Source organism: Centropristis striata, chromosome 19 (genome assembly GCF_030273125.1).
Source record: "Centropristis striata isolate RG_2023a ecotype Rhode Island chromosome 19, C.striata_1.0, whole genome shotgun sequence".
Lineage (NCBI taxonomy): Eukaryota > Metazoa > Chordata > Actinopteri > Perciformes > Serranidae > Centropristis > Centropristis striata.
Genome location: NC_081535.1, coordinates 17,325,623 through 17,348,719, shown reverse-complemented (window position 1 = coordinate 17,348,719; position 23,097 = coordinate 17,325,623). Strand labels below are relative to the sequence as shown.

Genomic DNA, 23,097 nt, shown 5'->3' with positions numbered 1-23,097 from the left:
GATATGTAATATGTAAATTAATTTTAAAAAAAAATCCCAACATTTACTTTTGTTTGCCTTGTTTCCACATAATATGACATCAAAAAGGCAAGTTGTGGACCTTATATTCCCAGACTTTACAAGTTTTTCTTCTGGGTTAAGGGGGGCATTCACATGAATTTTCTCAGATGGGAGCGACATTTTCAGATTATTCAGATACCACATGACTGCAGGGCTCGTCATAATAATAACAATAAAGAAATATGAATTAATGTACAACATAAAAAAATTATTATTCATTTATTTATTTGATTCATCATTGTTTTTTAAGGCCCTTGACTGTATAATTTGACTGTGCAAGTAGGTCTAGTTTAAATGTGTTTTGTTCAACAGGTCAACGCCTGTAAGAAAATAACAATGCGCATGCGCAAGGCCATGTGGCACAATTTTGTGCCAGGTGAACTGATAATAAGTAGTGTTTTTGTTGGTGACTAAAAGTGGTCAAAAATAGTAACTGTGGTGATCATGGAGGATGTGGATTATCTTCTACAGCACTAATGTTAAAGTCTGTCTTTTGGAGAACAACTTCAACACCTCGGTGCCCACCAGCTGCGAGATAAAGTTATAAACCAAACCCCTGGTAAAAATAAGCACATTTAACGTGAAGTCGTCCTTCGTGGAAAAATAGCTTGTTGGAGAAGAGGTTTTTTCTTTTGCGTTTCTTGTGTCTTTTTCGGTGGTATGGATGTTGCCTGGTCAAGGACACACTTTCAGGACCTCCAGCATCTTTCTAAAAGGAATACCAAACAAGATGAGGAATTGGGGAGTTGAGCAGTATAACAACAAACTGAGGAGAACAGGTAAGGGCAGAGTCAGGTCATCTGTGTTAAACAGTATATTAACGTATGTAAAATGTTGAAAACCATGCAGTTATGTATAACCAGTTTTTTACTTGACACATAGGCCTACATGTATTTTTAGAAGTATGAACTCCATGTGACAATTTGTAAAGAGCATTAAATGCACTCATAAATACAGTGTACAACGTTATATGAAGGCCTACGTTGCAAAATCACTGCATACAAATGCTTCATAATGGGCTTTGACAATACTTTTAAAAAAAATACTACAGTCAAATATTCATTTCTAAGACGACAGCAATGGTTACAGTGTCTGTCTTTGTAGTTTTAAGCCGGCAAAATGGCCACCCATTTAAACTGGTTTCAGATTAGGCAGTAAGATTAACATATTTATCATTGTGAGCTTGAACACAGCTGAGTTGATGGCTGTATTCAGTCAAACTATGGGAAATTGGCAGCGCCACAATAAATCATAGATGCACTGTGATGCACTTTACAAGCAGAGCTATTTTAAGTATGCAAAGCATTTATTGATTTGCTGTTTGTAGCTTGGCATGTTGCAGTGTTTCTGTTATGTTCTATAATTTCAAGATAACACTGGATACACACACACACGCACACACACACAATATATATATATATATATATATATATATATATATATATATATATATATATATATATATATATATATATATATATATATTCAGTAATCGCCTATACAGTATGTGGCAGAACATGGGTAAATGCATACATTTCTCACTGCTGTGATCTAAGCAATATATCTGATTTGTATGGAAACACACAGCATGTTATGTGTTGAAATGCTGCACAGTATCACAGGGTTGAGTCCTGCTTCACTGTGCTGTCAATCACATGCTCGGGATCAGAGGCATTATGGCCCCATGTCATTTATCACCAGCTACGGGGGACAAGCAGTCTCATTACTGTGCGTGCTGGTGAGCCCCAGGCTCTGTACGCTGCAGCCCACAGGCTCAATTAGAGGACCTGATGGATTCCACACTAATAGCGATGTATCATCTTCCTTTCTTCAGATTAATGCATGTAGAAGTACTGTAATCCTCCCTTTGTTCGGATAACTGTTCAGATCACACATGCGGATGCTGGAGGAGATGGTTTGCTCTTTTGATTTTTGTTGATATTGATTAAATCTCAAAAGGCAGCATGGAATTTAATCACGAAATATCAATTATTTCAATATTTATTCTTTTAAAAGGGTTTCTGTTATGCGTCAGCTATTAATTCGACCTCTCTGGACAAACAAAAGAACAGATGAGATTGAAAGAGCCAGAGACAGAAAGAGACAAATATACAGACAAATGTCATTTGGCAATGGCTTGAATAAGGTCAAATGCTTTTAAAATTAGACATAGTACTGAAACTATTGTTGTGGAACATAAAATATATTGTCTGTGTACAGTTTTCAACTGGATATATGTCAAAAAGGATCGGGAAATCGTTACATTTTGTCTAATTTACCTTTTAGTTGGTGAATTTACCTTTTAAGCAGGCCAACTTTTCTTGGAATCAGGGTTATATTTAAAATGACTGTAACTCACACAATAGTAACTTAAACTAAATACTTGACAATGAAAAGTATTTTCTCTTTTTCTTAGAACTCTAGTACAAAATGAAATGAAATTAAAAAAAAATACACAAATATTCCCAGCTTTACAGTGGAAATACAGTAGACTATGCAATATTAAGTGTGATGTATAAACAAAACCAGAAACTTCAAGTGATAATTCCTCAAAATATTTAAAATCACAATTTTACTAATATATGTTTAGTAGTTTGTATTATGTTGTGGAAGTGCACTAATGATACAGCATAGTTTATTTTTATTTTATTTTCTCAAATTTATTTTATTTATCGTTTTTTGCATTATTTATATAAATGTATAAATATTCATGTTATGTAATAATTTTTCATGCCTTTACATGCATTTTTTAATTTCTTTTTTCAGTAAAATTATATTTATAGTTCAAGAAAGTTCACTGCGATATTATGATTTTTGCCATAATCATCATCATCATCATCATTTAGGCTACTATAATCTAACAGTCATAAACATTCATCCATTAATTGTAGCTAACATTTATCTTAGCTGTATATCTTCCCTGTTTATTCATTATTTTGTGCTTGTTTCTCTTTTCTCTTCTGCTTGCTTGCCTTAATCTCTCTTTGTTGCATAAAGGTGTTTATAGCTGACTCAATATGTTGACATTTCTTAAACAACATTTTTATTTTGTGAAATATATCGAGCTGCTGCACAATCTGTTCACGTATATACTCCCTGGTGAACAACCAAGGGGCCCACTGTTGGGAATTGTTGATCTGAACTAGAAAATTCCTAAATAAATTTTGATTGTGTGCTTGCCTCTGGACTGTGATTCTCGTGGTTTATCAAAAGGGGCAGGGATTAAACAGGGACTCTCTGCTGAGTACACTGACACCTCATACAAGTCTGTACGACAAACTGTTCATAAATTATGGAAAAAGGGGCGTGGCTAATCAAAGGGGGCAGGGTAATCAATCAGCAGTTAAACAGGGACTCTGTCCTGAGTACACTGACTACTCATACAAGTTTCTAGGAAAAATGGTTAATTAGTTATGAAGGGGGCGTGGCTAATAAAACGGGGCGGGACTTTATCGAATATTGTTATGTAGAACTGTTCATCATCATGCATGACAAGTTTGAGGCAGATTGGACAATGTATGGTCAAGTTATACAGTCTTGTAGGCAGGCTTTTGTAGCTAAGCAACCATCGCCAGGTGGCCTCCACCAATCAGAGCAGGGCAATCAACAGCTGTGGAATCTTCCGGCACAGTGAGAACAGACTGGAATGTCTGTCCTTGACCAGAAAGCATTTTTGGCAAAACCATAATACCATTGATCCGACTTCACTTTGAGACTCTTCAGTTCTTCCTGAATATCTACATATGTTTTTTGTGAAGAAAAATGAAGAAATAGTTTGACAAGTTAGACAATTTTTTCTCTCCTTCTCCACTCTAAGCGATGATGTCATAACTGTAGACTCTCCACAGGGTTACATTGGGGGGATTTTTTGGCGTGTTTTTGCCGAATAATTTGAAAACCGTTTGTTGAAACCCTTAGAAAGTCATAGCACACTTGCCATGGCCGAGCCGGTCGATTTGATACCTTTTTTGTGTATGTGCGACCTCTGGGAGGAGTAGTCGACTGAAACAACACCACGGAAGAAATGGAAGAAGCATAAGACATAAGCCCGGTGAATAGTATTTAGTGTGCTTTTGCAAGCACACAAAATTATTTATCCAGACAGACAGATCTGAACTTTAGGCTCACCTCGTGCATATTTGCTGCCATGGAATGATTCATATTAACTGTCAGATATCCATAAATGGTGTATTTCACTTTGAGTAATGCCTTAGTATCTATGACTCTGAAAATACTCTCCCATTGTATTTAAGAAAGAACTACATACTGCAGTCCTTTCATGCTACATTTTCTATTAATGGGAGTAATTTCTCACAGATAATAGTATATATTTCCGTATTTTAGGTCAGTTAGGGCAGGGTTGGCAGTAAAGCAATATAATTAATCTCACTGTCAGTTGGATTTCACATCATTACGTTCATCTCATTTTCTCCAACCTGCCATAAATCATATTGATGTAAAAAATTGATTTGTTTGTTATTGTTACCACTGAACAGCAGTTCAAGATGGACAGAAACCGTAGATCAGAGTGTGCCTCTCATTCACAGGGCAGCGTAGAGAGAGATATGTCATGTAAATGCAGTTTTCTTTCATCAGTGATGTCAGTCAATAATGAACAACATGCTCCTAGTTCCCGTCACAGCAAGCCCACTTTAAAAATCAATTAAAAGTTTTAATTATTCAAAATCCTACTTCAGCTTTATTCAAAAGAAGAAATGGTCGTAAACAGAAAGCAGAAAGTGACTCATTATTCATATTTTTTGTTTGTTCCTCTCTATGTAATTGACCACCCTCAATGAATCACCAGTTAGATTAATAAAATAACATGAGTCATAGAAATGTCATCATTTTTTATTTTTTTTGTGTGTGTAAAATGCACACTTGTTTCATAGAAGATGCTTTAAAGATGGATTTGCCAGCCTTTGTTCGTCTATAAAACAGTTTTTAGATTTGTGTTTTGAAATCTTCTTCCCCTGTTATAACTGAACACAACAGTGTTATCAGCACATTGCAGTGTGTGCATGAAGAGAGGAAGACACAGTCTGGTGCTGCACAGTAACCATTGAGCCATAAAGAGGCTTATATGGACAAAGACACATCAAACCCCAGTATGACTGTGCAGCTCTGCTCTGCTGTCACCAGTGGTCACACAGTAATTGGTGTCCTTTTCTATGCATGTATCTGTGTGCATGTGCATGTGCGTGTGTGTGGGTGAGTGTGCATGGAGATCCGAACCAGACTGGTGTTGATGAAATAAAAGCACAGAACTTCAGAGTGAAACTTCGAGCACGGCCTCATTAAAGATGGACTTACTAAGATATAAAGCTGCAAAATCATTGGGACTGAGAGACTAAGATCTTAAAAGCGTACTGATAATAACATAAACCCACCTATTTTATTAAAACGATAACAATGAAGGTGCTATCTACTGCTGCTAATGATCATAATGTTAATAATGACACAATTTAGCACCAAACTACTATTATTTTACTGTTTATCGCATGTTCAAGTGTTGCTTGATATGAATTTATTTCATGTAGTGTAGTGCCACCTACTGTGAGATGAATGCAATAGTTTTCTAAACCCAATGACCTGGACAAGAGGAAAACCAGAGATATTAAAAGCCATCAATCACTCCGATACAAAAAGATGTAACTTTGAGTGCATTTAAATTGCTTTAGAAGTCACATTGTCAGATTTATGATGGTCTTGGAGAGGTAAAGGAAGTTTTAGAAAGCAATGGTCTGATATGTACTCTTCAAGACTTTTAGAAATCGATGAGTTTGATGAACATGTTTATCATTCCTGCATCACACTGTGTTCTCTGGCTCAACGAGCACCAGATGAATCAACACAAACATCAGGCTGATGAAATCTCAGGGAGATTTAGACTGCCAAGAAGAAAACAAAATCAACAGCTGCTCGGAAAATAGTTTCTGTGGCTTCAAATTTAGAGGTTAGGTGTCCATCATGCAGATTTCTGAGCTGCTGTTAAACAAAACCAACTATAATTTCAGCCTATTATCATATTTACACATAGAACAGTTACTAAATATGCATTTTCTTGTCCATGTTACAGTTTGATTTCTTTAGGATGAAACATTGTAGGGTTTTCCGCTCCATTTTTAACATGCTTATTTTTTTTGTTCTTATTTCTTTTGGTGGCCCATCCATTCCATGAATGGCTCACAGGCTCTCACTCCCACTGCATATGCCTGGACATTGTCCATGCTTTGAATCATCAGACACATTGCAGACCGTGGAGGAGAGATGACTGTTTGTTAGTCAGTCACTCCTTGGGCGTTGGTAGATGTTCTGATCTGAAAGTGGGTGCAGCAGCAAGAGGTGAAAAGGTGATCATCTGTATTGCCTCCATGCTTTTTCTATGATTTGTTAAGTTAGAAACAATTGCTGTTATGTATTCGTGGCCCTCTGTTTTTTAAAGTTCTACATCTTGCATCTTATTTTGGAATGTTTATTTCTACTGCTTTTTACTCAAATATCACAGGACACATTTCCACACTATTCCTGGAAATCATTAATTATGGGTGTTTCTATGCCCCTCACTCTGCCTTCAGCTGTCCTTGACCCATTCTCCCCCCGGGCCTCTGCTCTGCCCTGGCTGACACTGTAATCAGTGTCGTCTGAGTTTGAAGCTCAGGAAGCTCCACTAAAGTCTCCTGTCTGGAAACAAATACTATGCTTATTAGCAAACTAGACTAAAGATTCTTAAGCACGCTGGCTAACTGGGGAGGGGGCGGCAACTTTCAATGTTATGTTTACAAACCACAAAGGACAAATTCTACTCAGTGTGCCTTTAAAGTATGATTTATTTCTCCCCTTTTTCTCTAAAATTGCAAATTGTTACCCCCTTTCCCCCATAGTCTTGTATTCCTCCACTGTACTTACATTTAAGTAGCAACAGGAAGCACTAAAAATGTTATTGCTAGCTGATTCATACAACCAAATTACATTGTAAATATCATCCTGTCTGTCTTCCTTATCGAAAACAAGTGTCTCGGGATAGACTGTGTAGAGATGGTAAAACTCTTGTTGTCATTTTGAGCTATATTGATAAAATTTCCTTGACATCACATTTTAAATTAACTGAAACTGTAATTTCTTAAGATAGTTTCTGTGAGTCATAGGTTTTTAGGGAGTGACCCCAGTGACTATGACTAAGTTAATTACACTGGTGGGGTGATACCCAGATCAACCCTTAACTTACGCAATAGTTCCTCACATCACATGAGTTTTCTTCTGCCTTCCACCCAACAATGCTTTCTGACATTCTTCTTTCACTAGTGAAAGTCTCATGCAGTCATTCCTTGATCCAGATGGTATTGCTTTACCAGCTTTTGTTACAACTCCCAGGAATAGCCCCAGTTTTCCCACCTGGATGTTCTTGTGGAATTTGTTGGCTCTATAATACTGCAGGTGTAGGAGGCCAGAGTTTTTTTTATGGCTTTGACCCACTTTTTTCTTGTGAGGTCAAATGGAAATCTGTCAGTGTCTGTCAAGTCTGACATTTATTTAATATTGCATTACTTTCCTTCTATCGTGGTTTTCCAAACTGCCTGCCTACAGAGAAAAATGGTCACTAGATGGCGCCAAAAGATACTAAAACAGCAGACCGTGTCACATATCTGAGAAATGTCACCCTGCATATGAGGACTTCACACAGATCTGACATGTTTTGGCACAAAGTTTGGAATATTGTGTGACATTTGTCAACATCAGTTAAACTGACATTATTATACAAAAGAATTCACAATAATGAATGCAACAGCAGATTAAGGTTACATTTTGACTGCTAAATTTTGTTAAATTGCCACATTTTGAATAAACGAAGTTAAGAAAACAGAACAAATTCAGGAAAAAAATATTCAAAACAGGAGAGTGGGGGATAGTAGAATAAAAGTGTGATATTTCTTTAAGAGATCTTGGGGGAGAGTGCACTGTGCAGCTGTGATATCGGTCTGACACAACAGATTGTTGTCCACAATCACCCTGAGATTGTGAGCAATCTGGGCAGGTGGTGAGGTCATTGAGTCTGTAGCTGTAGCTGGCAGGAAGAAGAAGTCCATACCTCAACCTGAGCATTATAACTGAGATATTGTGAAGAAGGAATGATGTGATGATATGAATGTGAGCTCTGGTAGAAAGAAGCAGAGAAGAAGCAATATGATCAGCACAGAGATCTCCAAAAGGTAGTAGATCGTAAATCTGAAACCACTGGCTCAAAAAAGGTTGAAAATCTGCGTATTCACAATTGAGTTTCTTAACTAGGCTATCATAAGTTAGTGTCACTTGTCACATGTAATATAGTATTAATAGATTGACAGAAACAAAAATGTAAAAGCTTAGAAGTATGATGTCATGTGATATTAAAGTAGAGGTTAAACAAGACCTCGAATTGGAAAAGCACCAGAATTCCTTAGGTCACTGTAAGATATGAAGGGCTGGATAGAAACCAGAGTATCTGCAACCTTTTGTAATGACAATCGCTGTGGAGACGAGTATCATAATAATGAATGAATTATCTTCCCCCAATGCCATGTGCATGTGTCGTTTTGTTATCATTGCATATACCATTTGTGCTCCATGCCATTTAATCATGGTCCTGAGTCACATAAATGAATTAAAGTAAAAAAGTTTACTTTTGTTATCTTGGCCTAAAACAACCAGGCATATAGGGGATTCTCCACTAAAAACTAAAAAGATATATTTTGCAGGGTTGTTTTGTCTTAATTACTCTACATTTGGGAAATTAAAAATTCAGTTCAATGATTATTTTTAATGTGCTTGTTTGCCCCTAAAGGAATTATCCAAATATTCAAATTGCCAGCTCTTACATAACACTGTATTTAATGAAAGTATTAGCAGTATCAAGCCAGCTAAGATGATGGTTGGTAACATGAAAACATCTTTGTATCCAGGGAACTCCTTGATGAGAAGTGAGAGTGTGATTGGGATTCATGATAAAACTTGACTGCATACATATGTTTAGCCCTTCCTCAGTGAGGACTTTCACAGCATCTGATAAGACTCTTTCAGGGGTCGGATCAGATGCAAGCCACATGCTGGTAGCAATTTAGTGCATCTGTTGAAATCCAAACACATAACTAGAAGAACCTGCAAAACCTCTGGGTGACTCATCCGTAAACCCACCTGGAAAAACAGGTCAGATTGAAGTGATAACTTAAACTCACAGACAAGTTAAATCTAATCGGATGTGTTCTGTCACTCCGAACATGAAAAGGCTTAGTACTTGGTTGGTTGATCATCCATCGCTTTGGTCCAGACTGAAATATTTCAGCAGCTATTTACAGACATCCATGTTTAAAGCCCATGACTTTGGTGATCTTGTGACTTTTTCCTCTGGTGCCTCCATGAAATTTGGAAGTGATATCTATGGCCTCCAGAGAATTCATTTTAATTCCCTGACCTTTCGTCAAGAGTCACCAGAAGGACAATGTTTCCAACTTTTTCTGTAAAATATCTCAACATATACTAGATGGATTGGCGCAATTGTTTTATCTGGACACAGTCCCCAGACTTTTCCTCTAGTGCCACCATCAGGTTGGCAATTATGGTTCAGAGTGAAATGTCTCAACACCTTATTGGGTGGATTCCAATTAAAATTTGGTATGCACATGTCCCTTTTAATGATAAATTGTAAAAGGGCTGTAACAAATTGCTTAAAACTTCACTAAAAATGGAGACATTTGAATTCTAAATCAATGCACTGTTGTTTCTTTTAGCCATTTAAAAAAATCATTGTCCTTTTTTTAACTGATATTTATTTAACTATTTAGCAAAAATAACTAGTTCATTTTAACCAGTGGTAGTTGGAATTGTTGAAAGACTAACCAAGGCTTTTTTGGTGAATTTTACTTTGTTGAAATATGCTATGATGAGTTAACAAGGAATTTAAGCAAGTCTAACTTTGGTATTTATGATAGAAACTTTATTTCAGAAGGTGTAAAGTTGGGTTTTCTGTTTATTGAGGAAATTATGCGTAAGAACATTTCATTTCTTGACATTTTGTGAGTTTAATTAGTTATTGGTTTGAAGAAAAAAGCTAAGAGAGATTGTGGAACGTAGCAAACCTGACGCTTAAACACATTTCCCAGCTGAAACTATGGCGGAGAACTCAGTAGAAGCTTCAGAAGTAAAAAGAATTTCACTATAACCCTGAATTATAATTATTTTCTTATGTAGCACCATCATGAGACCCTTTAGTAAAGATAGGGATACTCAAGAACTAAAGATAAAGAAATACCTACAATATGTGTATACCTTCATTTGTTTTTGAAGGTTATCACTAGAGTGTTTAATAAATAAGTTCCTGGATAAAACCTTCAGAGTAAGAACAGCATTCTGTTTGGTGTTGTATAAAGACTATTACTTACTTAAACTGAAAGACAAAGAACACAACTATTCCCTCAAATCAGTCTTCGGTAAACAAAGCTCTTTACTAAATGACAGTCTGTGCTGCAGCTCAAGAGGCTCCAACACAATCTGGACGCTCAGTGATTAATAATCCATATTAACTGTCTGCATGGCTGATAAGAGGATGCAGCAGACTGTCGTGACTGTCAAATGTTTTTCTTTTCGTAGTCCACAATTATAAGTTCAAAGGGAAGTCGGGGAGTTTCGGAGGAAAGAAGACCAGCTTGATGGATGGTTGAGTGTACAGTATATACAGCTGGGGTCCCATTGCTCTTGTTTGGTGAAGCCCAGCAACTTGGATCAAGAGGACAACCTTGAAGACTTAATTAGTTAAGGATGTCTTCCTCAAAACATTCCCATTAGAGATGAGAGAAGACAAAGAAAAGGAGGATAGTAAAAGGAGATATCAAGTTCAAGTTACCATTAGGGGATGACTCCTAGAAAATATTTTGAAAATTCTGAAATCCAAAGCATGTGAAGTTTCCAGCGACTTTCCAGGAGGGGGAAAAGAGGGTTGACCAATTGAATTACCCCCACCTGGAGTTTTGATCTGCTGCCAAGAGCTTCATGAGGCTCACTCACAAATCTTAACATGACGGTGCATTCATCAGATGTTCATTAGCCGCCATGGCAAACTGTCGCAGGTCGTTTATCTTGATTTCTTGCTGTGAAATCGACAAGTCACTCGGTTACAGTGAGAGTTACGTGCATAAACACATTTTCCTGTGGAACTGGATCTGTGTGGAGCGAGAGGAAGGCCTACATGGTTCTGTGCCATGGATCTGTGGTTTCCAATACAAATCTCTGGCAGGGAAAGAGGCATTTTCACTTTGGCCTGCTGCTACACAGCATCAGTCACTGTTTCATAACAACATGCTTCACTTGTTTTCTCAACATTACCCAGCAACAGTGAAACCAGGACCTGAGGCAGGACGTATCTACCTCACATCATGTGTTAAAAACACTGCAGGAGCTTGTTATTTTATTTAAACCGTAAATCTAATTTACAATTTTAATTGTTCCACTTCTCTGAGTTTTGAGTTGAAAACTAAAAACTCCTTTAGGGCATCACAATATGCAGAACATCTGCCTCGGCCTCAGACGTATACATTTACGTCGAAAGATGAGGTGCTACAGCCGCTGACACCCAATTCATGATATCATGTAAAGTGTGTGTGTGTGTGTGCTAGTGTTGCTGTTGGAGGGAATCCAGGCGTGCAGATGGCCCTGGTTTGTGTTTGCACTGAACGGCTGCAAGCCTCTCGCCTCCCTAGTGACCATGACAAACCATGTGTGCACACACACACACACACACACACTCCGGACGACGTACACTGACTTTTTAAGGGTCAAGTCAGAAAACTCTCCTTAATCTTCTAAAGTATCTTTCTGCTGCTTTGACAACTCTTTAACAGACCTGAGGTAATCTCTCTAGATGATTTTAAATGTTGAGGCATGCCAGATTAAATAATTATTTCAGTTTCTGTTCATGAATTATAAATTCAGTGTTAGGTGTTTGTATGATTTTTCTATATCTACAATACAAACATAATGTGATGATTTGTGGCTGGGAAAGCTGACAGAGTTGTATCAGCTGTGACGTCTTTCAGGCGTGCCCATATATAAAGACCTTGATCTATTTCTAACTCAAGTATTCAAGGAAGGTTCCAGGCAGACGTTGGTACAGTAGGTGTACCTGCTCTCACCTGTACGCACTCGCTGGCTGGCGGCCACTACTATAGCAACAACAATAACAACACGCCAGGAAAGCCTTTTGGACTTCCTGGGAGATCCTCTGGTATGCAGGCTGCAGTCCGAGCCAATGTTTGTCGACTCAGGAATGTTGCCTGGGCGACCGGAGGCCATAAGAGGGAAACCCCTTATCTGCTGACGTTGTCGTTCAACTGTTGTCACGGTTCAAAGGCCTCTCAGGTAGAGAGAAAGACACACAGACACACACCTTAAAGGTGGTGCTATATACAGTATGTGTCTCACCATGGAGACACTGTTTGGGTGGAGCATACGCTCCACAGGGCATGAATGGTTGCAGAGCTGAGAAAAAGAAAAGAGAAAAAAGGGCGTCCCTTGGCTTTGAGTCAGAACTGGTAGACTTACACTTTCAAAAAGGAACTCCAAAGACGTAGATTCATGAATGAGCTGAAGAACATAGGCTTGTTTATGTTTGTAAAAGACAGGGAGGGTTGGATTTTCAGAAGGAGGAATGTGATTGCGACAGTTTTTCTCTCTGTGTTGTAAGCGTTGTTTGGGGCTGTGTGAATCTGAAGATGAGTTCAGATCCGGCCTGTTTTTTCTGGCTTGTTTTCTTTAAATGGAAATTCGGTGCATAACGAATTTGAGCCTTTGTAGGCTAATAAGAAATACATCTCAGGGCTTGCAGGATTGTCACACTCTCTTGCCCTTGAAAAACTTGCATTTACGATCAAGGGCAAATGTTCTGCCTTTGATAAAGTAAAAATTTTATGGCTTTTCTAGAGGGGGAGTAGGTTACAGTTTGCCTTAATTTCTAATGACAACATCATGTTGTGCATTTTCATTTACTGTCTTTGTTTTTCTTTCTTATGGACTGTTAACACTTATGGGTAGCATTTTCTTATTATTATCTCATTGTACAGTACTTCTTCTGAAATGTATACTGAGATGATGTTTTACTTAAATAGATTAATAAATCTTCTTTCAACTAAACAAGTATGTAAAGTAATGCCAATATGTGATCTTTATAGATACTATGCTTTGCAGAAAAACAAACACATTTTAGCAGACATAAAAGGCCTATACACTGAGAGCTGCATGCTGCAGAGAACAGAAGGTGATGAGAAAACTGAAAAGCTTCATGGCTGGATATCAAAATATGTGGAATGTCTTTATTCACACATGCCAGCTTACAAAACCTGCACAGATGGTGCAGATTGTGTCAGTGCTCTGGTGGCACTTGAGTCAGTCCTGATCAAAAGTGTCCGTGTCCTCAGTTCGCCAAGTTGGCTCCTCGGATCACAAATTTGAAGGTTTTTCCTTGCATTGAAAGCAATCCCGTTCAGCTGGTGGGAATTCTCAAACATGTGCTTATTCATTTGGCTTGATGTTCCACATCTGAGAAATTTCAAGATGGGAATTTCCAGACAAGATTGAACCAAAGCCACATTTTTTGATCTGAGGGGAAAAAGGGGCGAAAGTAGCATTGTTACGCTTCAGATTAGCAACAAAACATTTTGCATTCAGCATGCTGATTCATGCATGTGTAACTAAACCCAAAACAGTCTTTATAGTTGTATTTCTCCCACAGTATCTGTCAGAGAAGTTCAGTTCTGCCTCGACTAAAATCTCTCTCTCTTTTTGCTCTTGTTGACAGAGAGGAAGAATGACTGAGGAGTGCACTGATAAGCTTTAAACGACTCCTCTGTACTCCTTATAAAATAATAAAAAAATCTTTAATGGTCGTGTTTCACCCTGTAACATCATCTTACCTCCTCCTACGTGCCAAATGGAGCATTAGACAGGAATCATACACCGCTATGTGTTCATTAAAAAACGCTCTCCCTGCCAGGATTAATAATTTAATGCTCTGTTCTCAAATTGAATCAAATGTTATATCAACTGGAGTCAGTCAGACTCGGTGAGTGAACTTACATCAGCCTTCAGTCTCAGAAAAACAGGATGAGAAGTATTTGTGTTCATTGGTTGGCTACAACTGCTCTGTTCCATTTTTATTGCCAATGCTGATAACCGATAATTACCTGCTTCTCATGGCCGATACAGATACAGATAAGACAACTGATAATTTAACTTTTTATCTCTTTATCTAGAGTTATCTAAATCTATCTATTGATCTATCGATTGATAGAGTTTATTTTATTGTCAAAACAAGCATATTTCTGCTGTTATCTGCTGTGCTGTGATGTTGTAATTTGCCATGTTTCTCTGAGATTGTCTCTCTTTATTATTTTCTCTATTTTCAGATCCCCAATTGCTTCATAAAGTGCCACTAGTTTTCCTGGTGTCCTAGCAAGGACTATAACAATATAAACAAAAAACAATTCCAAAAGCACACAATAAAACAAGCAAAAGCAAAAAAAAAAAATCAACATTTAGAAAGTATGGAAAATTACACAGACCAAGTTGTACCTATGAGATTCATCAATGATTGAAGAAGGAGTTTTATAAAGATCTTAGTTTTACTGCACTGCCTAAAAGCCTAAAACCCTGCAGAACAGTGCACCAACACAGACTGAGCAGCGGATTAACACAGCTGCAGGGGTGAGACATTTTGCAGAGTGTGAACTATGAGTCATCTAGCTCTGAACATAAATTTTATGTTTTTCACTGATGTGATCTTTGATTTGCATGCAGCAGTTATGATGGTTTAAATGTCTTTCTTGACTTCTACTTTTCCAACTGAACTCTCTTATTTGTAAAACACACACACTGATGTTTTCAGTGTTGTTTCCATGAGGAGATAAGGAAACATTTACTTATGAATCATTACTGATGATAAACCTAAGCTAGGCTAAACCATTGATCAATATTACACCATGTCTTCCTATGGTGTCCTCAGGAAGATACCCTGTTGCACAGCCAAATACATCAAGTGACCTTTCCTTTGATAAACAACATTTAAGGATGCAAAGGCACTTAATCAATTTGGATAATGTTAATATATGCGTTGAAATATTGATTAGGGATGATCTGCCTCCTATGAGGAGAAGCTCGTTAAAAAACATAATCCCCTGAGCATCCAGCCAGCAGAAAAAGATCAGACGGAGGTGTTTATGCTGAAGTTGACCTGCTGAATTAAAGATCAACAAAAATCAAATGTACCCTTAAATGAGCATCAATGATTTATGCCTAAGTCCTACATTCAAAAACAAGTATTTGTTTAATATATTTATTTTTAAATGGACACAATAATGTCTCAGAGGTGTTAGTATTTGACATTTTCTTCCATACTTTTTTGGCTCATATCACATGTATTATTAAGTTATATTGCTTCTCTACAACTGGCAAATTTTTGACTATCAAGGTTATTTTCAGCTTCGGAAAATGAGAAAATAGCAGACAGAATAAGAGATGAAATAAAGAGGACATTAAATATTTTTATGCCCTCATGAAGACGTGTGCAGATAAAAACACTGCAGTGTTTAAGCACTAAAGACCAGCTCCTTCCAGTACACAGTTTGCTCCTTGGATAGTAATATCTTTGCACTGTTTTTAGTGCTTGTTAAGCTGCGGGAAAAGCAGCACATGATGATGCGGCCTGCAGTGTAGCATGACCAGCAAGGTGTGCTGTAAAATACGGTCTTTATGTTGCAGTTTATTGAGAGGGAACTCTGTCCAAACAGGTTTAGCTGGTTCCTCAAAGCAGCGATCCACAGTGAAACCTGGGAACACGAGCGTAAATCCTTTTCTATAGCTGCGTCCACGCCCTTGTATGCAGCCGTTGTTTCTAGTAATACACACGCAATGTCAAATGTGCTTTGTGTTTGCATGGTTCATTTTCCATGATGACAGTGAGGGAATCCTGTAGTGCAGCTGAGGACAAACCTTTTGTAATTATTATCTCTGTGAAAAATAAAGAAGATGTTGACAGTCGTCACATGACAACATCAAAACCATTCATGTCTGTGGATGAAGTATGTGATGCTGCCAAGGGGTGATTAGCTTAGCTTAGCATTAAAGCTGTGCAACTATTTTTGTAGGGGAGTACTCCAGTATTCTTTGCAATAAAAGTGATATCTTGATTATTAAGGATCAAGCTCCAAAAACACTGTATCCTACACTTCCCATAAGGCAGCAATATATTGTGTTAAAACTAGGGCTGGGTGATATATCGATATAAAAAATATATCGATATATTTTTAAATGTGATATGGAATTAGACCATATCGATTATATCTATATAGATCTTTTTTTCTCTTTCTTTATATATAAATGCTGCCCATAGGGTTTGTCATATTTAGTTATTTTGTAATGTTCTTTATTCTTTTTCTCATATAAATATATTTATTTCAGAAAAAGATTGGCTTATTTTATTTCATAGGCTATTTTTATTTAAGATATTTTTTTATTTAAATGTGCACTTTATGGAGCTTTGATTAAAAAAATAGGTACTCCTGTTATACAGTATTTATGTTCACTTAAATAAACAGATTCAATAAAACTATTTGTCACATCTCATATTTGGCTTTGACTTTGACTGAACATTTGCTCTCACTTTGTGATAAAAATATTGGGATATATATCGTATAGCAATATTCAGCCTAAATATATCGGGATATGACTTTTGGTCCATATCGCCCAGCCTTAGTAACCTCCCTGTCTGGTAAACACCCACTTTCTAAAGCTTTCATTTTAAAAGTTAAGTTAGTCTCCAAGACCAAACTAAGACACTCAGGTGATGTCACTTGAGTGATTTCCACAGACTTGGCAGAAGACATTACACCACTGTTTTCGCAGGATTAGCAGTACAACCCATAATATAATGATTTAATTGACTTTGACATTTAAAATGACGGACTGCCCCTTTAAGACAGACTGAGCTGAACTTGACCTAACTTTGCCTCTGTAATGACCCCACTCATGTTCTCTCTGTACTTCTAGTGTTACAGGACTGAGCTAACATTATGGTGGATGCTCTGCTGGCTTCAGGTCACAGATGGCTGACAATTACAACTCTCATTGTGTCTCCAACAGTTTTCGTACTGTTTCTCCCCCCCGGCCTTGTCTTTTCTATATCCCAGCTTCCCAGCCGCCTTCTGCCCCCTTAATCAAAGCAGAGTAAGATTTAGAGAGGAGGTAAACACTCTGGTTTTATGATTGGGCCCCTTCTTACAGCGTGGCCTATGTAATTGAAAAGCCCTCGGTGACTATTTTAAGACACTAGTGGGAACAGACTCCCATGTGTGTGTGCTATGGCTGGGAATGGGGCTCTCTTTTTCTCTTGTGTTCACTGATTGCTAAACAAGTTTGGTGTATTTGGCTTGTTCTTTTCTATGATTACCGTATTGTACTGAATATACAGAAAATCAAACAAAAGCTTCAAACAGACAATCTGCTGTCTCACCAGGGCAGTGATCTGTCACTTGTGTAAGAATTTCACAATTGAGAGGGTTAAAAAAAAAAAGCTCTATTGTCACAACTGGCTGTGTTTTTCAGCAGGTTTTTTACTCAGACCATCTGTTCTTCACACCGCTCTACAATCCCCAACCGCCAACATCCCGCAAACCAAAATTAACGTTGTTTCACTGTGAGTAAAATGTTTAAACAAACAGAAATATCAGCAGTCAGCGTCTTCGCTCCTTCCCTGAGTCGGCCATAATAGACTCTTTGTTCAGCTGAAATTATAAACTCTTATTTTGGATGTTGTATGCATGTGTCGACTGGTGCCTTGTGCGTCATGATGATAAATGCTTTGTACCTTAAGTTAGAAACTCTGTAAAGGGAGAAACATGTCCTCAAATAAGTCACAAACTGAGTTCATCACTCTTTAACAGTGACATATGAGGAGAGCAAAAAAAAAAAGAGAAAAAACAACTGAGGACATCCTTTTAACAAAACTCATTACATAGCCAAATTACTCTTCAACAAGGTGAAGTGAGGTAGTCTAACCGCACATAGTGACAGATTTATGGTCCACAAGAGCTTCCCAACCTGAAGTGCCCTGAACTCATTACATTGGATAATGAAGGTGGGGAAATCTGATTCTAGATGCAGCGCGAGTTGGCAGAGTTGAGACTACGTATTCCCAATGTTGCTGAAAATAGAACTGTCAGACTGACATCACTCGCCCACCTTAAATATTGTGAATCACACAGACAGGAAGCACCTGCTGCTAAATTACTAAACTTTCCCCAGAGTTTTTAATAATAAACAAGACAAAAAGTCTACAGCCATGGACGCGGCTGTGTGAGCATGTAATTTGGCACTGGGGTGCTTTGAGCTATATGCTAACATCAGCATGCTAACATGCTGATCCCAGCAGGTGCAATGTTTAACATGTTCACTAAGTTTTTCTAGGGGGTTGCATGGTAACATTTGCAAAATAGCGCGAAAAACACACAAAAAAGGCTGGGAATGGGAATGATGTGTTTTATAAAAAGGGTCTTTTTTGGGTCTTTTTCAGCTTAATTTGAGAGTGGTAGAGATGCATAGTGAAAGGAGAGGACATGCAGCAAAGGCCTCCTAGCTGGATTCGAACCTGAGCAATTTGAAGGACTAAGTCTTGAAGGTATGCCAGATAAGACACCGTGACGCCCCAAAGGAAAGAGGTATTGGACAGAAACAAATTCAACCAAGTAAATTAAAGTTCAACCTAAGGGGAACAGGGATGTGTGTGCAGAATGTCATGAAGATAACAGCAAATGGGTTATAAAATTTGGGTTATAATCATACTTGAAGTCAGTTTATTTTGAAATGAAAAAATTATGTAGTAGGTTGAGAGAGAAACCAAGAGCTCTATATCTTCACTACAAAATGCACAGTCACATGTAAAAATCCCTCCATGGTACTTGTGGTGAAACAATCTTTTTTATATATAGAAATATAGTCCCATAAAGCCATTTAAGTAACATGAAGGGACGGTCCCCCAACTCCAACAAATAGGCCTATTACCACATGAAAGACACGCTCTGCTCTAATTCCATTTGCCATTATAGCCTAACATGCCTCAAGTCCCGGCTTCACTGGGTGTACGTCTTCAAACAGAGGCTCATTTTATCAGTGTTCCAGCATATACTGGTGTTTGATGACTAGGGAAACACAATGAAGAAAGTCCCAACTAGTCAACAGCAGCAAAACCTATATGTAAAATTATTTAGTAAAGAAAAACAATAAATAAATGTGCAGCAGGTTGAAGTGATGTTCTGTTACTAAGAGTTAATGTTATCATCAAGCACAAATAATGCAGAAGATGAAGAGTAGGTATAAAGTGAGGTTGCAATCAACCTTCACTGATTTAAACAATACACATTGCTAGTGTAGCAGCAGTCAAATGAAACTGTATAACATTGGTGAACACACAAATCACACTTTCCAGAAATAAATAATTCAACACTGCTTACACTGTGGCCCACTAATACTCTGATGCAATGAGGTTCTGCGAGTATGCCGGATTCATTTCACCCAATTGTGACGCATGAATTCCTGCGTGATGTAGTGTCAGGACTGAGTCACACATGCAAACTTTGGACTTGAACTTGCTTGTGGAGGCGAAGTAAAATGTGGTGGTTTTATGTAGAGTTTGTACTTTGGGAGCTTTGGTATCAGACTTCCTGCCATTGACCACTGGCAAACTGTCTTGACGGTATTGACCTTTTGAGGGAACAGAGAAAATTGAATGCTCACTTTAAACTTGGTAATCTTTCCCGACCTTTTTAAGGAGCTAGAGCCAGCATTATTTAGAACTGGATACCGGCCTTAAAGATGGTGCCTGTTCAAACCAATGAAAGTTGCTTGCCTGGTGCACATAGTACACCAAAAAAAGTTTGTAGGTTCCAGGTTTACTTTCAGGGTATGTGCGGTAGTTTCTCTCCTCCTCATCTGCGCCCGCAAGTTCCTGCTCGGCACATAGACTTAACATTATGATGATTTCAGTAGTGATGAAGTAATAATTTAACTTGTTTTCGGTTTGATGTGTCCTATTAACAGTTTTAAATTGGCCTCTTTCACAATAGTGTTCTATGGGGAGGATTTTTTGTTGCAATACCACGAGTGGACACTGGAAAAGAATTGGCAACAAGGGTGAATAGCGGCTCTTCATTCAGTTCATATACATCCATGCGACGTGGTTAGCTTCCTTTAGCATACAGACTGGAAATAGGCACATGTTTGAGCTTTAGAGGGGTTGTTGGGTATATTTTTGAACTTTGGAGAGAACCATGCAAGCTGTTTCCTCTTTTTTTCAGTCTTTATGCCAAGCTAAATTAAACTTCTCCCAGCTCCAGTTCCATTTGCATAGATATAAGATATCTTTTCATCTAACTCTTGGCAACAAGGCGAATAAATGTGTTCCCTTAAATGTCAAACTATTCCTTTAACAATCTGGTGCAGTCTGTTGACACAATGAACACCTCATGACACCTCTACACGAATGAGACAGAAACTGGTCATTGGTTTATTGTATTTAATCAAAACGTTCCAGTAGTTCAGATGAATTAAACAGCAGAACACAGCAGCTCAAATGTGCCAGTGAGAACCGTGCAAAGCAGCTCTGCAACGAGACACAGCAAGTGTGTTTCCAGATTTCAAAGTTAGCCACAATCATTACATTTGATTCCAGAAAAAGATCAAAGAAAGTAGAAGGGAGCCCGCACACTGCAGGAAAAGCTCCTCACCAGAGGGCTACAAAAATAGATGCTTTTATACATTTTAACCAGGCTCAAAACTCACTGCACATTTCCGTCAATGGATCCTCCACAGTGCACTGTATCATATACAATGAAAAAGATTTGAGTGCAAGAGATTTTGCCACATGTGTTACATGCAGTAAATGACAAACAAAATTAGAGAATGACTTGTTTTATGGGTGTCCGCTGTGGCAACAACCAGCATCGCCACACTGTCTCTACACAATAAAACCCCATGGCAGTAAGTTACTTGACAGAGATTCTGGCCACATTCATTGTTACAAACACGGATACACCAGATTTCCAAATAAGGTAAACAATGTTTATGAAACTTGTGCAGCAGTTCACATAAACATCTGAGCACATGGATGGCTCATTAATAATCTAGGCGTCCTTTTACTCTTTAAATAATGTATAATGTAGATATATACTTTATCCAAAATGTATATTTCTCTTAATCTAACTCTGTAAAGTCTGAATAAAATGTAATTTATAGCTCCTTACTCAACTTTGAGCTTGTTTCTTGCGTTATAAAAGCGAGAACGCTTTATGACTGTAACTAAAACACTTTGTGGGAAGTCTTTTAAAAGAGGCAGTCATTTTTTAGTTAATTAGCCAAGATGGTAAAACAAGGGGTTTCCAGATACAGGTAGGACATGCTTCTTTTGATTAAAATAAATGGGAAACATTATCTTATTAGTTACTGTTTGGATTAAATGAGATAAAACATATCTATAGTAAGCTTTAGAAGTGCTGCACAGCAGATTTTTTTCCACCTTTGGGCAGAACTGGGGAAAAGTAGCTTCAACTACATTGTTACTGTACAGGCCATAGATTGTATGAAATAAGTGGACTTAACTATGGTGATGTCATTCATTGGTTTCATTGGTGCTGAGTTTGGCCTTTTGGTTGTATTGAAGCTGAAACTGTGATTGAGAACATAAAGTCATTAGGAAAATGTTGATAGTGACAATAAATCAAGTAAAAATTAGGATCACTTTCTCTCATTGGCTTCACTTCTCAGACTTGGAGGTTGCTGCTTCTACTGACTTTAGAGCAGTATCAGCCTTCTTATCTCATTGCAGAAAAAAAGAATATTTACTGAAATGTTGAATTATTTCTCAAAGCTTTGCTTCTTAGGATGTGTGCAAAAGCAGAAACTATATGGTGCCTTTAAACAAATACTGCAAGCAAGCACTCCCTTTCACACAGGCAATCTTCAAAAAGTATTGCTGAAGAGTGTACCATGATCCCTAACTCCACTCACTCTTCATTATAGTTAGCTTAAATTAACAGCCACTTCAATAACAATAAAGCAACAGTAGGCAAGCTAATGAAACACTGAGCTGTTTCCAGCGTGCGAGTCTGACCCAGACTTCACTCACACCCACCAGCATACTTTCCCCTTACATCAGCAAACAAGAAAACGGCAAAGCTTTTTATTATTCATAAAACAAGATAATATAAGCTGTCACTGGCATCGCAGACAACATTGTGGAGGTTTTTTTAAACTGTGCATTACGCTCTCATAAAATCCCCACTTTTTATTCAATACAGCATGTCTAGACTATATTTTTATTATCATTATTGCCAGTAGCTAATTAGGATTTTATTGTGCAACTCAAGTGGGGTTTTGGTGTGCCTTTTGTTTTTCTAAGTTTTTGTCATTCCTCGTGTCTCTGGGGGAATGCCAGTCGACCAGCTAGTCAGCCACCCACTCAGATTCAGAGCTGATGGAGGAACCACAAGGAACCAGGAACCGTCTGAATGTCTCCTCCAGCCTCACACCAAAATAGAAAAAGAAGAGCTGTGCTGTGTATCACACACTGAAAAGAAACTCTACAGCCAGGATGTTTACCAGCTGATATAACAAGACCGTGTCACAATGAGATATAAAACTTTTTCTACACACTGTATATTTTTTACATACTGTGTTTACTCTACATAACTTTATCTCAGAAGGTTGTCTACTCAGTCCTAAAAAAACTTGAATGGGTTGCTAGTTCATCACAGGACCAACACACAGTGAAAACAGTAATTATGCTCCTGAAAGAACTTGGCAATAAATATTAATAGCAAACATATTTTGAAGAAGAATGGGCTGCACCTTAAAATCATCAATGTAATTTATTGGCAAGTTAGTGTCTCCAATTCACCTGAGCGGTGGAGCATGGGAAGAAACTCAGGCAAACAGTGAATCACACTGTAGACTTTTGTGTATCTAGTA

General features: G+C 37.8%; 1 long non-coding RNA gene across 1 annotated transcript in view; it reads left to right on the top strand.

Moving 5' to 3' along the window:
• The first annotated feature begins 496 nt into the window (after positions 1 to 496).
• The window catches only part of LOC131992978 (uncharacterized), a 68,053-nt gene continuing 45,452 nt past the window's right edge, over positions 497 to 23,097 (top strand). Inside the window, exon 1 of the long non-coding RNA XR_009396257.1 lies at positions 497 to 839. This is a non-coding gene — a long non-coding RNA (uncharacterized LOC131992978). The remainder of the gene's footprint in view (positions 840 to 23,097) is intronic.